The 14,121-nt window shown below is 49.5% G+C and overlaps 4 non-coding genes across 4 annotated transcripts; all 4 read left to right on the forward strand.

Annotated features, from left to right (window-relative positions):
• Positions 1–950: 950 nt before the first annotated feature.
• Trnan-guu (transfer RNA asparagine (anticodon GUU)) lies at positions 951–1,023 on the forward strand. Its single transcript has one exon. It is a non-coding gene; the product is annotated as a tRNA-Asn (tRNA).
• A 3,636-nt stretch (positions 1,024–4,659) lies between these two features.
• Positions 4,660–4,737, forward strand: Trnan-guu (transfer RNA asparagine (anticodon GUU)). Its single transcript has one exon. It is a non-coding gene; the product is annotated as a tRNA-Asn (tRNA).
• Positions 4,738–8,371: 3,634 nt separating this feature from the next.
• On the forward strand, positions 8,372–8,449 carry Trnan-guu (transfer RNA asparagine (anticodon GUU)). The gene has a single exon. It is a non-coding gene; the product is annotated as a tRNA-Asn (tRNA).
• A 2,241-nt stretch (positions 8,450–10,690) lies between these two features.
• On the forward strand, positions 10,691–10,768 carry Trnan-guu (transfer RNA asparagine (anticodon GUU)). Its single transcript has one exon. It is a non-coding gene; the product is annotated as a tRNA-Asn (tRNA).
• The last annotated feature ends 3,353 nt before the right edge of the window (positions 10,769–14,121 follow it).

The following is a 14,121-nucleotide window of genomic DNA, read 5'->3' on the forward strand; positions in this document are numbered from 1 at the left end:
CCCGAGAAAGTTCTGGGGAAACAGCCCCGCCGGTAGCGTAGTGGTTATCGCACACCGGTATTCTAGAGGTCATGGGTTCGGGTCCCACCCGGCGGGCATTTTTTCACCACTGTCTTTTCGACTCAAGAAATTCTTCATCTCTTTCTATGACCCCCCAAAACCTCCCCTTTGCTTTCCGAGGTTTTCTTGACTGCCAACCCTTTTTTCTGTCTTATTTTTATGGAGCCCCTCATTTCACATTTTCTGATTCACTACATGCTTAGCGAGGGCCTCTGTTCTGGCAGTCTTGGTGTCAAAGGGAGCTGAAGAGGGTTCGACGCTGGTCGACCACTCTCGACATGTCGTAGACACTCGAGTCACAGCCCGGGGATTAAAAAGAAGGTCCCCTTCACCCCGAGTAGTCCGAGTGGTACCGGCTACCACCCCAAGTGCAGAAAACAAAAATACCTTAACATAAATAGCTGAGACAGTGCTGGGAAAACAGCCCCGCCGGTAGCGTAGTGGTTATCGCACCAGACCGGTATTCCGGAGGTCGTGGATTAGGACCCCAGCCGGCGGGCATTTTTTCACCACTTTCTTTTCGACTAAAAAAATTCTTCATCTCTTTCTACGACCCACCACAACCTCCCCTTTGCTTTCCGAGGTTTTCTTGACTGCCAACCCTTATTTCTGTTTTATTTTCACGTAGCCCCTCATTTCCCATTTTCTGATTCGCTACATGCTTAGCGAGGGCCTCTGTTCTGGCAGTCTTGGTGTCAAAGGGAGCTGAAGAGGGTTCGACGCTGGTCGACCACTCTCGACATGTCGTAGACACTCGAGTCACAGCCCGGGGATTAAAAAGAAGGTCCCCTTCACCCCGAGTATTCCGAGTGGCACTGGCTACCACCCCCAAGTGCAGAAAACAAAAATACCTTAACATAAATACTCGAGAAAGTGGTGGGGTAACAGCCCCGCCGGTAGCGTAGTGGTTATCGCACCAGACCGTTATTCTGGAGGTCGTGGGTTCGGATCCCACCCGGAGAGCATTTTTTCACCACTTTCTTTTCGACTAAAAAAATTCTTCATCTCTTTCTATGACCCACCACAACCTCCCCTTGGCTCTCCGAGGTTTTCTTGACTGCCAACTCTTAATTTCTGTCTAATTTTCACGGAGCCCCTCATTTCCCATTTTCTCATTCGCTATATGCTTAGCGAGGGCCTCTGTTCTGGCAGTCTTGGTGCCAAAGGGAGCTTAAGAGGGTTCAACGCTGGTCGACTATTCTCGACGTGTCGTAGACACTCGACTCACAAAACGGGGATTAAAAAGAAGGTCCCCTTCACCCCGAGTAGTCTGAGTGGCACTGGCTACCACCCCCAAGTGCAGAAAACAAAAATACCTAAACATAAATTCCCGAGAAAGTGCTGGGGAAACAGCCCCGCCAGTAGCGTAGTGGTTATCTTACGAGACCGGTATTCTGGAGGTCGTGGGTTCGGATACCACCCGGCGGGCATTTTTTCACCACTTTCATTTCGACTAAAAAAATTCTTTATCTCTTTCTATGACCCACCACAACCTCCCCTTTGCTTTCCAATGTTTTCTTGACTGCCAACCCTTAATTTTTGCCTTATTTTCACGCAGCAGCTCATTTCCCATTTTCTGATTCGCTACATGCCTAGCGAGGGCCTCTTTTCTGGCAGTCTTGGTGCCTAAGGGAGCTTAAGAGGGTTCAACGTTGGTCGACCACTCTCGACATGTCGTAGACTCTCGAGTCACGGCCCGGGTATTAAAAAGAAGGTCTTCTTCACCCCGAGTAGTCCGAGTGGCACTGGCTACCACCCCGAAGTGCAGAAAACAAAAATACCTTAACATAAATACCTGAGAATGTTCTGGGGAAACAGCCCCGCCGGTAGCGTAGTGGGTATCACACCAGACCGGTATTCTAGAGGTCATGGGTTCGGATCCCACCCGGCGGGCATTTTTTCACCACTGTCTTTTCGACTCAGGAAATTCTTCATCTCTTTCAATGACCCCCCACAACCTCCCCTTTGCTTTCCGAGGTTTTCTTGACTGCCAACCCTTAACTTCTGTCTTATTTTCATGGAGCCCCTCATTTCCCATTTTCTGATTCGCTACATGCTTAGCGAGGGCCTCTGTTCTGGCAGGCTTGGTGCCAAAGGGAGCTTAAGAGGGTTCAACGCTGATCCACCATTCTGGACATGTCGTAGACACTGGAGTCACGGCCCAGGTAAAACAAAGAAGGTCCCCTTCACCCCGAGTAGTCCGAGTTGCACTGGCTACCACCCCCAAGTGCAGTAAACAAAAATACCTTAACATAAATACCCGAGAAAGTGCTGGGGAAACAGCCCTGCCGGTAGCGTAGTGGCTATCGCACCAGACCGGTATTCTGGAGGTCGTGGGTTCGGATCCCACCCGGCGGGCATTTTTTCACCACTTTCTTTTAAACTAAAAAAATTATTCATCTCTTTCTATGACCCACCACAACCTCCCCTTTGCTTTCCGAGGTTTTCTTGACTGGAAACCCTTAATTTCTGTCTTATTTAAACGGAGCCCCTCATTTCCCTTTCTCTGATTCGCTACATGCTTAGCGAGGGCCTCTGTTCTGGAAGTCTTGGCGTCAAAGGGAGCTTAAGTGGGTTCGACGCTGGTCGAGCATTCTCGACATGTCGTAGACACTCGAGTCACGGCCCGGGTATTAAAAAGAAGGTCCCCTTCACCCCGAGTTGTCCGAGTGGCACTGGCTACCACCCCCAAGTGCAGAAAACAAAAATAGCTTAACATAAATACCCGAGAAAGTGCTAAAGAAACAGCCCCGCCGGTAGCGTAGTGGTTATCGCCCGAGACCGGTATTCTGCAGGTCGTGGGTTCGGATTCCGCCCGGCGGGCACTTTTTCACCACTTTCTTTTGGACTCAAAAAATTCTTCATCTCTTTCTAAGACCCACCACAACCTCCCCTTTTCTTTCCGAGGTTTTGTTGACTGCCAACCATTAATTTTTGCCTTATTTTCACGCAGCAGCTCAGTTCCCATTTTCTGATTCGCTACATGCCTAGCGAGGGCCTCTTTTCTGGCAGTCTTGGTGCCTAAGGGAGCTTAAGAGGGTTCAACGTTGGTCGACCACTCTCGACATGTCGTAGACTCTCGAGTCACGGCCCGGGTATTAAAAAGAAGGTCTTCTTCACCCCGAGTAGTCCGAGTGGCACTGGATACCACCCCCAAGTGCAGAAAACAAAAATACCTCAACATAAATACCTGAGAAAGTTCTGGGGAAACAGCCCCGCCGGTAGCGTAGTGGTTATCACACCAGACCGGTATTCTAGAGGTCATGGGTTTGGATCCCACCCTGAGGGCATTTTTTCACCACTGTCTTTGCGACTCAAGGAATTCTTCATCTCTTTCAATGACCCACCACAACCTCCCCTTTGCTTTCCGAGGTTTTCTGGACTGGAAACCCTTAATTTCTGTCTTATTTAAACGGAGCCCCTCATTTCCCTTTTTCTGATTCGCTACATGCTTAGCGAGGGCCTCTGTTCTGGCAGTCTTGGTGTCAAAGGGAGCTTAAGAGGGTTCGGCGCTGGTCGAGCTTTCTCGACATGTCGTAGACACTCGAGTCACGCCCCGGGGATTAAAAAGAAGGTCCCCTTCACCCCGAGTATTCCGAGTGGCACTGGCTACCACCCCCAAGTGCAGAAAACAAAAATACCTTAACATGAATACCCGAGAAAGTGCTGGGGAAACAGCCCCGCCGGTGGCGTAGTGGTTATCGCACCAGACCGGTATTCTGGATGTCGTGTGTTGGGATCCCACCCGGCGGGCATTTTTTCACCACTTTCTTTTCGACTAAAAAAATTCTTCATTTCTTTCTATGACCCACCACAACCTCCCCTTTGCTTTCCGAGGTTTTCTTGACTGCCAACTCTTATTTCTGTCTTATTTTCACGGAGCCCCTAATTTCCCATTTTCTGATTCGCTACATGCTTAGCGAGGGCCTCCGTTCTGGCAGTCTTGCGGCGAAAGGGAGCTTAAGAGGGTTCAACGCTGGTCGAGCCTCTCGACATGTCCTAGGCACTCGAGTCACGGCCCGAGGATTAAAAAGAAGGTCCCCTTCACCCCGAGTAGTCCGAATGGCACTGGCTACCACCCCCAAGTGCAGAAAAAAAATACCTTAACATGAATACCCGAGAAATTGCTGGGGAAACAGCCCCGCCGGTAGCGTAGTGGTTATCGCACCACACTTGTATTCTAGAGGTCGTGGGTTCGGATCCCACCCGGCGGGCATTTTTTCACCACTGTCTTTTCGACTCAAAAAATACTTGATCTCTTTCTATGACCCACCCGAACCTCCTCTTTGCTTTCCGAGGTTTTCTTGCCTGCCAACCCTTATTTCTGTCTTATTTTCACGTAGCCCCTCATTTCCCATTTTCTGATTCGCTAAATGCTTTGCGAGGGCCTCTGTTCTAGCAGTCTTGGTGCCAAAGGGAGCTTAAGAGGGTTCACGCTGGTCGACCCTCTCGACATGTCGTAGACACTCGAGTCAGGGCCAGGGGATAAAAAGAAGGTCCCCTTCACCCCGAGTACTCCGAGTGACACTGGCTACAACCCCCAAGTGCAGAAAACCAAAATACCTTATTATAAATACCCGAGAAAGTGGTGGGGTAACAGCCCTGCCCGTAGCGTAGTGGTTATCGCACCAGACCGTTATTCTGGAGGTCGTGGGTTCGGATCCCACCCGGAGGGCATTTTTTCACCACTTTCATTTCGACTAAAAAATTCTTTATCTGTTTCTATGACCATTCACAACCTCCCCTTTGCTTTCCGATGTTTTCTTGACTGCCAACCCTTTACTTTTGTCTTATTTTCACGGAGCCCCTCATTTCCCATTTTCTGATTCGCTGCAGGCTTAGCGAGGTTCTCTGTTCTGGCAGTCTTGGTGCCAAAGGGAGCTTAAGCGGGTTCAATGCTGGTCGACCACTCTCGACATGTCGTAGACACTCGAGTCACGGCCCGGTTATTAAAAAGAAGGTCCCCTTCACCCCGAGTAGTCCGAGTGGCACTGGCTACCACCCCAAGTGCAGAAAACAAAAATACCTTAACATAAATTCCCGAGAAAGTGCTGGGGAAACAGCCCCGCCATTAGCGTAGTGGTTATCGCACCAGACCGGTATTCTGGAGGTCGTGGGTTCGGATCCCACCCGGCGAGCATTTTTTCACCACTGTCTTTTCGACTCAAAAAATACTTCATCTCTTTCTATGACCCACCCGAACCTCCTCTTTGCTTTCCCAGGTTTTCTTGACTGCCAACCCTTATTTCTGTTTTATTTTCACGTAGCCCCTCATTTCCCATTTTCTGATTCGCTACATGCTTTGCGAGGGCCTCTGTTCTGGCAGTCTTGGTGCCAAAGGGAGCTTAAGAGGGTTCACGCTGGTCGACCCTCTCGACATGTCGTAGACACTCGAGTCACTCCCCGGGGATTAAAAAGAAGGTCCCCTTCACCCCGAGTAGTCCGAGTGACACAGGCTACCACCCCCCCCCGTGTAGAAAACCAAAATACCTTAATATAAATACCCGAGAAAGTGGTTGGGTAACAGCCCCGCCGGTAGCGTAGTGGTTATCGCACCAGACCGTTATTCTGGAGGTCGTGGGTTCGGATCCCACACGGAGAGCATTTTTTCACCACTTTTTTTACGACTCAAAAAATTCTTCATCTCTTTCTATGACCCACCACAACCTCCCCTTTGCTCTCCGAGGTTTTCTTGACTGCCAACTCTTTATTTTTGTCTAATTTTCACGGAGCCCCTCATTTCCCATTTTCTGATTCGCTATATGCTTAGCGAGGGCCTCTGTTCTTGCAGTCTTGGTACCAAAGGGAGCTTAAGAGGGTTCAACGCTGGTCGACTATTCTCGACGTGTCGTAGACACTCGACTCACAACACGGGGATTAAAAAGAAGGTCCCCTTCACCCCGAGTAGTCCGAGTGGCACTGGCTACCACCCCCAAGTGCAGAAAAAAAAATACCTTAACATAAATTCCTGAGAAAGTGCTGGGGAAACAGCCCCGCCAGTAGCGTAGTGGTTATCGCACGAGACCGGTATTCTGGAGGTCGTGGGTTCGGATACCACCCGGCGGACATTTTTTCACCACTTTCATTTCGACTAAAAAAATTCTTTATCTCTTTCTATGACCCACCACAACCTCCCCTTTGCTTTCCAATGTTTTCTTGACTGCCATCCCTTAACTTTTGACTGATTTTCACGGAGCCCCTCATTTCCCATTTTCTGATTCGCTGCAGGCTTAGCGAGGGCCTCTGTTCTGGCAGTCTTGGTGCCAAAGGGAGCTTAAGAGGGTTCAATGCTGGTCGACCACTCTCGACATGTCGTAGACACTAGAGTCACGGCTCGGGTATTAAAAAGAAGGTCCCCTTCTCCCCGAGTAGTCCGAGTGGCACTGGCTACCACCCCCAAGTGCAGAAAACAACAATAGCTTAACATAAATACCCGAGAAAGTGCTGAGGAAACAGCCCCGCCGGTAGCGTAGTGGTTATCGCCCGAGACCGGTATTCTGCAGGTCGTGGGTTCGGATTCCGCCCGGCGGGCACTTTTTCACCACTTTCTTTTGGACTCAAAAAATTCTTCATCTCTTTCTATGACCCACCACAACGTCCCCTTTTCTTTCCGAGGTTTTGTTGACTGCCAACCCTTAATTTTTGCCTTATTTTCACGCAGCAGCTCATTTCCCATTTTCTGATTCGCTACATGCCTAGCGAGGGCCTCTTTTCTGGCAGTCTTGGTGCCTAAGGGAGCTTAAGAGGGTTCAACGTTGGTCGACCACTCTCGACATGTCGTAGACTCTCGAGTCACGGTCCGGGTATTAAAAAGAAGGTCTTCTTCACCCCGAGTAGTCCGAGTGGCACTGGCTACCACCCCCAAGTGCAGAAAACAAAAATACCTTAACATAAATACCTGAGAAAGTTCTGGGGAAACAGCCCCGCCGGTAGCGTAGTGGTTATCACACCAGACCAGTATTCTAGAGTTCATGGGTTCGGATCCCACCCGGCGGGCATTTTTTCACCACTGTCTTTTCGACTCAAGAAATTCTTCATCTCTTTCAATGACCCCCCACAACCTCCCCTTTGCTTTCCGAGGTTTTCTTGACTGCCAACCCTTAATTTCTGTCTTATTTTCATGGAGCCCCTCATTTCCCATTTTCTGATTCACTACATGCTTAGCGAGGGCCTCTGTTCTGGCAGGCTTGGTGCCAAAGGGAGCTTAAGAGGGTTTAACGCTGGTCCACCATTCTGGACATGTCGTAGACACTCGAGTCACGGCCCAGGTATTAAAAAGAAGGTGCCCTTCACCCCGAGTAGTCCGAGTTGCACTGGCTACCACCCCCAAGTGCAGTAAACAAAAATACCTTAACATAAATACCCGAGAAAGTGCTGGGGAAACAGCCCCGCCGGTAGCGTAGTGGCTATCGCACCAGACCGGTATTCTGGAGGTCGTGGGTTCGGATCCCACCCGGCGGGCATTTTTTCACCACTTTCTTTTCGACTAAAAAATTCTTCATCTCTTTCTATGACCCACCACAACCTCCCCTTTGCTTTCCGAGGTTTTCTTGACTGGAAACCCTTAATTTCTGTCCTATTTAAACGGAGCCCCTCATTTCCCTTTTTCTGATTCGCTACACGCTTAGCGAGGGCCTCTGTTCTGGCAGTCTTGGTGTCAAAGGGAGCTTAAGAGGGTTCGACGCTGGTCGAGCATTCTCGACATGTCGTAGACACTCGAGTCACGCCCCGGGGATTAAAAAGAAGGTCCCCTTCACCCCGAGTATTCCGAGTGGCACTGGCTGCCACCCCCAAGTGCAGAAAACAAAAATACCTTAACATAAATACCCGAGAAAGTGCTGGGGAAACAGCCCCGCCGGTGGCGTAGTGGTTATCGCACCAGACCGGTATTCTGGAGGTCGTGTGTTGGGATCCCACCCGGCGGGCATTTTTTCACCACTTTCTTTTCGACTAAAAAAATTCTTCATCTCTTTCTATGACCCACCACAACCTCCCCTTTGCTTTCCGAGGTTTTCTTGACTGCCAACCCTTATTTCTGTCTTATTTTCACGGAGCCCTTAATTTCCCATTTTCTGATTCGCTACATGCTTTGCGAGGGCCTCTGTTCTGGCAGTCTTGGTGCCAAAGGGAGCTTAAGAGGGTTCACGCTGGTCGACCCTCTCGATATGTCGTAGACACTCGAGTCAGGGCCAGGGGATTAAAAAGAAGGTCCCCTTCACCCCGAGTAGTCCGACTGACACTGGCTACCACCCCCAAGTGCAGAAAACCAAAATACCTTAATATAAATACCCGAAAAAGTGGTGGGGTAACAGCCCTGCCCGTAGCGTAGTGGTTATCGCACCAGACCGTTATTCTGGAGGTCGTGGGTTCGGATCCCACCCGGAGGGCATTTTTTCACCACTTTCATTTCGACTAAAAACATTCTTTATCTGTTTCTATGACCCTTCACAACCTCCCCTTTGCTTTCGATGTTTTCTTGACTGCCAACCCTTTACTTTTGTCTTATTTTCACGGAGCCCCTCATTTCCCATTTTCTGATTCGCTGCAGGCTTAGCGAGGTTCTCTGTTCTGGCAGTCTTGGTGCCAAAGGGAGCTTAAGAGGGTTCAATGCTGGTCGACCACTCTCGACTGTCGTAGACACTCGAGTCACGGCCCGGGTATTAAAAAGAAGGTCCCCTTCACCCCGAGTAGTCCGAGTGGCACTGGCTACCACCTCCAAGTGCAGAAAACAAAAATACCTTAACATAAATTCTTGAGAAAGTGCTGAGGAAACAGCCCCGCCGGTAGCGTAGTGCTTATCGCCCGAGACCTGTATTCTGCAGGTCGTGGGTTCGGATTCTGCCCGGCGGGCACTTTTTCACCACTTTCTTTTGGACTCAAAAAATTCTTCATCTCTTTCTATGACCCACCACAACCTCCCCTTTGCTTTCCGAGGTTTTCTTGACTGCCAACTCTTAATTTTTGTCTAATTTTCACGGAGCCCCTCATTTCCCATTTTCTGATTCGCTATATGCTTAGCGAGGGCCTCTGTTCTGGCAGTCTTGGTGCTAAAGGGAGCTTAAGAGGGTTCAACGCTGGTCGACTATTCTCGACATGTCGTAGACACTCGACTCAAAACCCGGGGATTAAAAAGAAGGTCCCCTTCACCCCGAGTAGTCCGAGTGGCACTGGCTACCACCCCCAAGTGCAGAAAACAAAAATACCTTAACATAAATTCCCGAGAAAGTGCTGGGGAAACAGCCCACCAGTAGCGTAGTGGTTATCACACCAGACCGGTATTCTGGAGGTCGTGGGTTCGGATACCACCCGGCGGGCATTTTTTCACCACTTTCATTTCGACTAAAAAAATTCTTTATCTCTTTCTATGACCCTTCACAACCTCCCCTTTGCTTTCCGGTGTTTTTTTGACTGCCAACCCTTAACTTTTGTCTTATTTTCACGGAGCCCCTCATTTCCCATTTTCTGATTCGCTGCAGGCTTAGCGAGGTTCTCTGTTCTGGCAGTCTTGGTGCCAAAGGGAGCTTAAGAGGGTTCAATGCTAGTCGACCACTCTCGACATGTCGTAGACACTCGAGTCACGACTCGGGTATTAAAAAGAAGGTCCCCTTCACCCCGAGTAGTCCGAGTGGCACTGGCTACCACCCCCAAGTGCAGAAAACAAAAATAGCTTAACATAAATACCCGAGAAAGTGCTGAGGAAACAGCCCCGCCGGTAGCGTAGTGGTTATCGCACCAGACCGGTATTCTGCAGGTCGTGGGTTCGGATCCCACCCGGCGGGCACTTTTTCACCACTTTCTTTTGGACTCAAAAAATTCTTCATCTCTTTCTATTACCCACCACAACCTCCCCTTTGCTTTCAGAGGTTTTGTTGACTGCCAACCCTTAATTTTTGTCTTATTTTCACGGAGCAGCTCATTTCCCATTTTCTGATTTGCTACATGCCTAGCGAGGGCCTGTTTTCTGGCAGTCTTGGTGTCAAAGGGAGCTTAAGAGGGTTCGATGCTGGTCGAGCATTCTCGACATGTCGTAGACACTCGAGTCACGCCCCGGGGATTAAAAAGAAGGTCCCTTTCACCCCGAGTATTCCGAGTGGCACTGGCTACCACCCCCAAGTGCAGAAAACAAAAATACCTTAACATAAATACCCGAGAAAGTGCTGGGGAAACAGCCCCGCCGGTGGCGTAGTGGTTATCGCACCAGACCGGTATTCTGAAGGTCGTGTGTTGGGATCCCACCCGGCGGGCAATTTTTCCCCACTTTCTTTTCGACTAAAAAAATTCTTCATCTCTTTCTATGACCCACCACAACCTCCCCTTTGCTTTCCGAGGTTTTCTTGACTGCCAACCCTTATTTCTGTCTTATTTTCACGGAGCCCCTAATTTCCCATTTTCTGATTCGCTACATGCTTTGCGAGGGCCTCTGTTCTGGCAGTCTTGGTGCCAAAGGGAGCTTAAGAGGGTTCACGCTGGTCGACCCTCTCGACATGTCGTAGACACTCGAGTCAGGGCCAGGGGATTAAAAAGAAGGTCCCCTTCACCCCGAGTAGTCCGAGTGACACTGGCTACCACCCCCAAGTGCAGAAAACCAAAATACCTTAATATAAATACCCGAGAAAGTGGTGGGGTAACAGCCCTGCCCGTAGCGTAGTGGTTATCGCACCAGACCGTTATTCTGGAGGTCGTGGGTTCGGATCCCACCCGGAGGGCATTTTTTCACCACTTTCATTTCGACTAAAAAAATTCTTTATCTGTTTCTATGACCCTTCACAACCTCCCCTTTGCTTTCCGATGTTTTCTTGACTGCCAACCCTTTACTTTTGTCTTATTTTCACGGAGCCCCTCATTTCCCATTTTCTGATTCGCTGCAGGCTTAGCGAGGTTCTCTGTTCTGGCAGTCTTGGTGCCAAAGGGAGCTTAAGAGGGTTCAATGCTGGTCGACCACTCTCGACATGTCGTAGACACTCGAGTCACGGCCCGGGTATTAAAAAGAAGGTCCCCTTCACCCCGAGTAGTCCGAGTGGCAATGGCTACCACCCCCAAGTGCAGAAAACAAAAATACCTTAACATAAATTCCCGAGAAAGTGCTGGGGAAACAGCCCCGCCAGTAGCGTAGTGGTTATCACACCAGACTGGTATTCTGGAGGTCGTGGGTTCGGATCCCACCCGGCGGGCATTTTTTCACCACTGTCTTTTCGACTCAAAAAATACTTCATCTCTTTCTATGACCCACCCGAAATACCTCTTTGCTTTCCGAGGTTTTCTTGACTGCCAACTCTTAATTTCTGTCTAATTTTCACGGAGCCCCTCATTTCCCATTTTCTGATTCGCTATATGCTTAGCGAGGGCCTCTGTTCTGGCAGTCTTGGTGCTAAAGGGAGCTTAAGAGGGTTCAACGCTGGTCGACTATTCTCGACATGTCGTAGACACTCGACTCACAACCCGGTGATTAAAAAGAAGGTCCCCTTCACCCCGAGTAGTCCGAGTGGCACTCGCTACCACCCCCAAGTGCAGAATACAAAAATACCCTAACATAAATTCCCGAGAAAGTGCTGGGGAAACAGCCCCGCCAGTAGCGTAGTGGTTATCGCACCAGACCGGTATTCTGGAGGTCGTGGGTTCGGATACCACCCGGCGGGCATTTTTTCACCACTTTCATTTCGACTAAAACAATTCTTTATCTCTTTCTATGACCCTTCACAACCTCCTCTTTGCTTTCCGATGTTTTCTTGACAGCCAACCCTTAATTTTTGTCTTATTTTCACGCTGCCCCTCATTTCCCATTTTCTGATTCGCTGCAGGCTTAGCGAGGTTCTCTGTTCTGGCAGTCTTGCTGCCAAAGGCAGCTTAAGAGGGTTCAACGCTGGTCGACCCTCTCGACATGTCCTAGACACTCGAGTCACGGCCCGAGGATTAAAATGAAGGTCTCCGTGACCCCGAGTAGTCCGAGTGGCACTGGCTACCACCCTTAAGTGCAGAAAACCAAAATACCTTAACATGAATATCCGAGAAAGTGCTGGGGAAACAGCCCCGCCGGTAGCGTAGTGGTTATCGCACCAGACTTGTATTCTAGAGGTCGTGGGTTCGGATCCCACCCGGCGGGCATTTTTTCAACACTGTCTTTTCGACTAAAAAAATACTTCATCTCTTTCTATGACCCACCCGAACCTCCTCTTTGCTTTCCGAGGTTTTCTTGACTGCCAACCCTTATTGCTGTCTTATTTTCACGTAGCCCCTCATTTCCCATTTTCTGATTCGCTACATGCTTTGCGAGGGCCTCTGTTCTGGCAGTGTTGGTGCCAAAGAGAGCTTAAGAGGGTTCAACGCTGGTCGACCCTCTCAAAATGTCGTAGACACTCGAGTCACGGCCCGGGGATTAAAAAGAAGGTCCCCTTCACCCCGAGTAGTCCGAGTGACACGGGCTACCACCCCCAAGTGCAGAAAACCAAAATACATTTATATAAATACCCGAGAAAGTGGTGGGGTAACAGCCCCTCCGGTATCATAGTGGTTATCGCACCAGACCATTATTCTGGAGTTCGTGGGTTCGGATTCCACCAGGAGGGAATTTTTTCACCACTTTCTTTAGGACTCAAAAAATTCTTTATCTCTTTCTATGACCCACCACGACCTCCCCTTTGCTTTCCGAGGTTTTCTTGACTGCCAACTCTTAATTTCTGTCTTATTTTCACGGAGCCCCTCATTTCCCATTTTCTGATTCGCTACATGCTTAGCGAGGGCCTCGGTTCTGGCAGTCTTGGTGCCAAAGGGAGCTTAAGAGGGTTCAACGCTGGTCGACCACTCTCGACATGTCGTAGACACTCGACTCACGGCCCGGGGATTAAAAAGAAGGTCCCCTTCACCCCGAGTAGTCCGAGTGGCACTGGCTACCACCCCCAAGTGCAGAAAACAAAAATACCTTAACATAAATTCCCGAGAAAGTGCTGGGGAAACAGCCCCGCCAGTAGAGTAGTGGTTATCGCACCAGACCGGTATTCTGGAGGTCGTGGGTTCGGATACCACCCGGCGGGCATTTTTTCACCACTTTCATTTGGACTAAAAAAATTCTTTATCTCTTTCTATGACCCACCACAACCTCTCCTTTGCTTTCCGATGTTTTCTTGACTGCCAACCCTTAACTTTTGTCTTATTTTCACGGAGCCCCTCATTTCCCATTTTCTGATTCGCTACATGCCTAGCGAGGGCCTCTTTTCTGGCAGTCTTGGTGCCAAAAGGGAGCTTAAGAGGGTTAAACGTTGGTCGACCACTCTCGACATGTCGTAGACTCTCGAGTCACGGCATGGGTATTAAAAAGAAGGTCTTCTTCACCTCGAGTAGTCCGAGTGGCACTGGCTACCACCCCCAAGTGCAGAAAACAAAAATACCTTAACATAAATACCTGAGAAAGTTCTGGGGAAACAGCCCGCCGGTAGCGTAGTGGTTATCGCACCAGACCGGTATTCTAGAGGTCATGGGTTCGGATCCAACCCGGCGGGCATTTTTTCACCACTGTCTTTTCGACTCAAAAAATTCTTCATCTCTTTCTATAACCCACCACAACCTCCCCTTTGCTTTCCGAGGTTTTCTTGACTGCCAACTCTTAATTTCTGTCTTATTTTCACGGAGCCCCTCATTTCCCATTTTCTGATTCGCTACATGCTTAGCGAGGGCCTCTGTTCTGGCAGTCTTGGTGCCAAAGGGAGCTTAAGAGGGTTCAACGCTGGTCGACCACTCTCGACATGTCGTAGACACTCGACTCACGGCCCGGGGATTAAAAAGAAGGTCCCCTTCACCCCGAGTAGTCCGAGTGGCACTGGCTACCACCCCCAAGTGCAGAAAACAAAAATACCTTAACATAAATTCCCGAGAAAGTGCTGGGGAAACAGCCCCGCCAGTAGCGTAGTGGTTATCGCAGCAGACCGGTCTTCTGGAGGTCGTGGGTTCGGATACCACCCGGTGGGCATTTTTTCACCACTTTCATTTTGACAAAAAAAATTCTTTATCTCTTTCTATGACCCACCACAACCTCTCCTGTGCTTTCCGTTGTTTTCTTGACTGCCAACC

This window comes from Haemaphysalis longicornis, unplaced genomic scaffold (genome assembly GCF_048455015.1).
Source record: "Haemaphysalis longicornis isolate Haplotype H1 unplaced genomic scaffold, Haemaphysalis longicornis Haplotype H1 scaffold_13, whole genome shotgun sequence".
NCBI classification, from domain to species: domain Eukaryota; kingdom Metazoa; phylum Arthropoda; class Arachnida; order Ixodida; family Ixodidae; genus Haemaphysalis; species Haemaphysalis longicornis.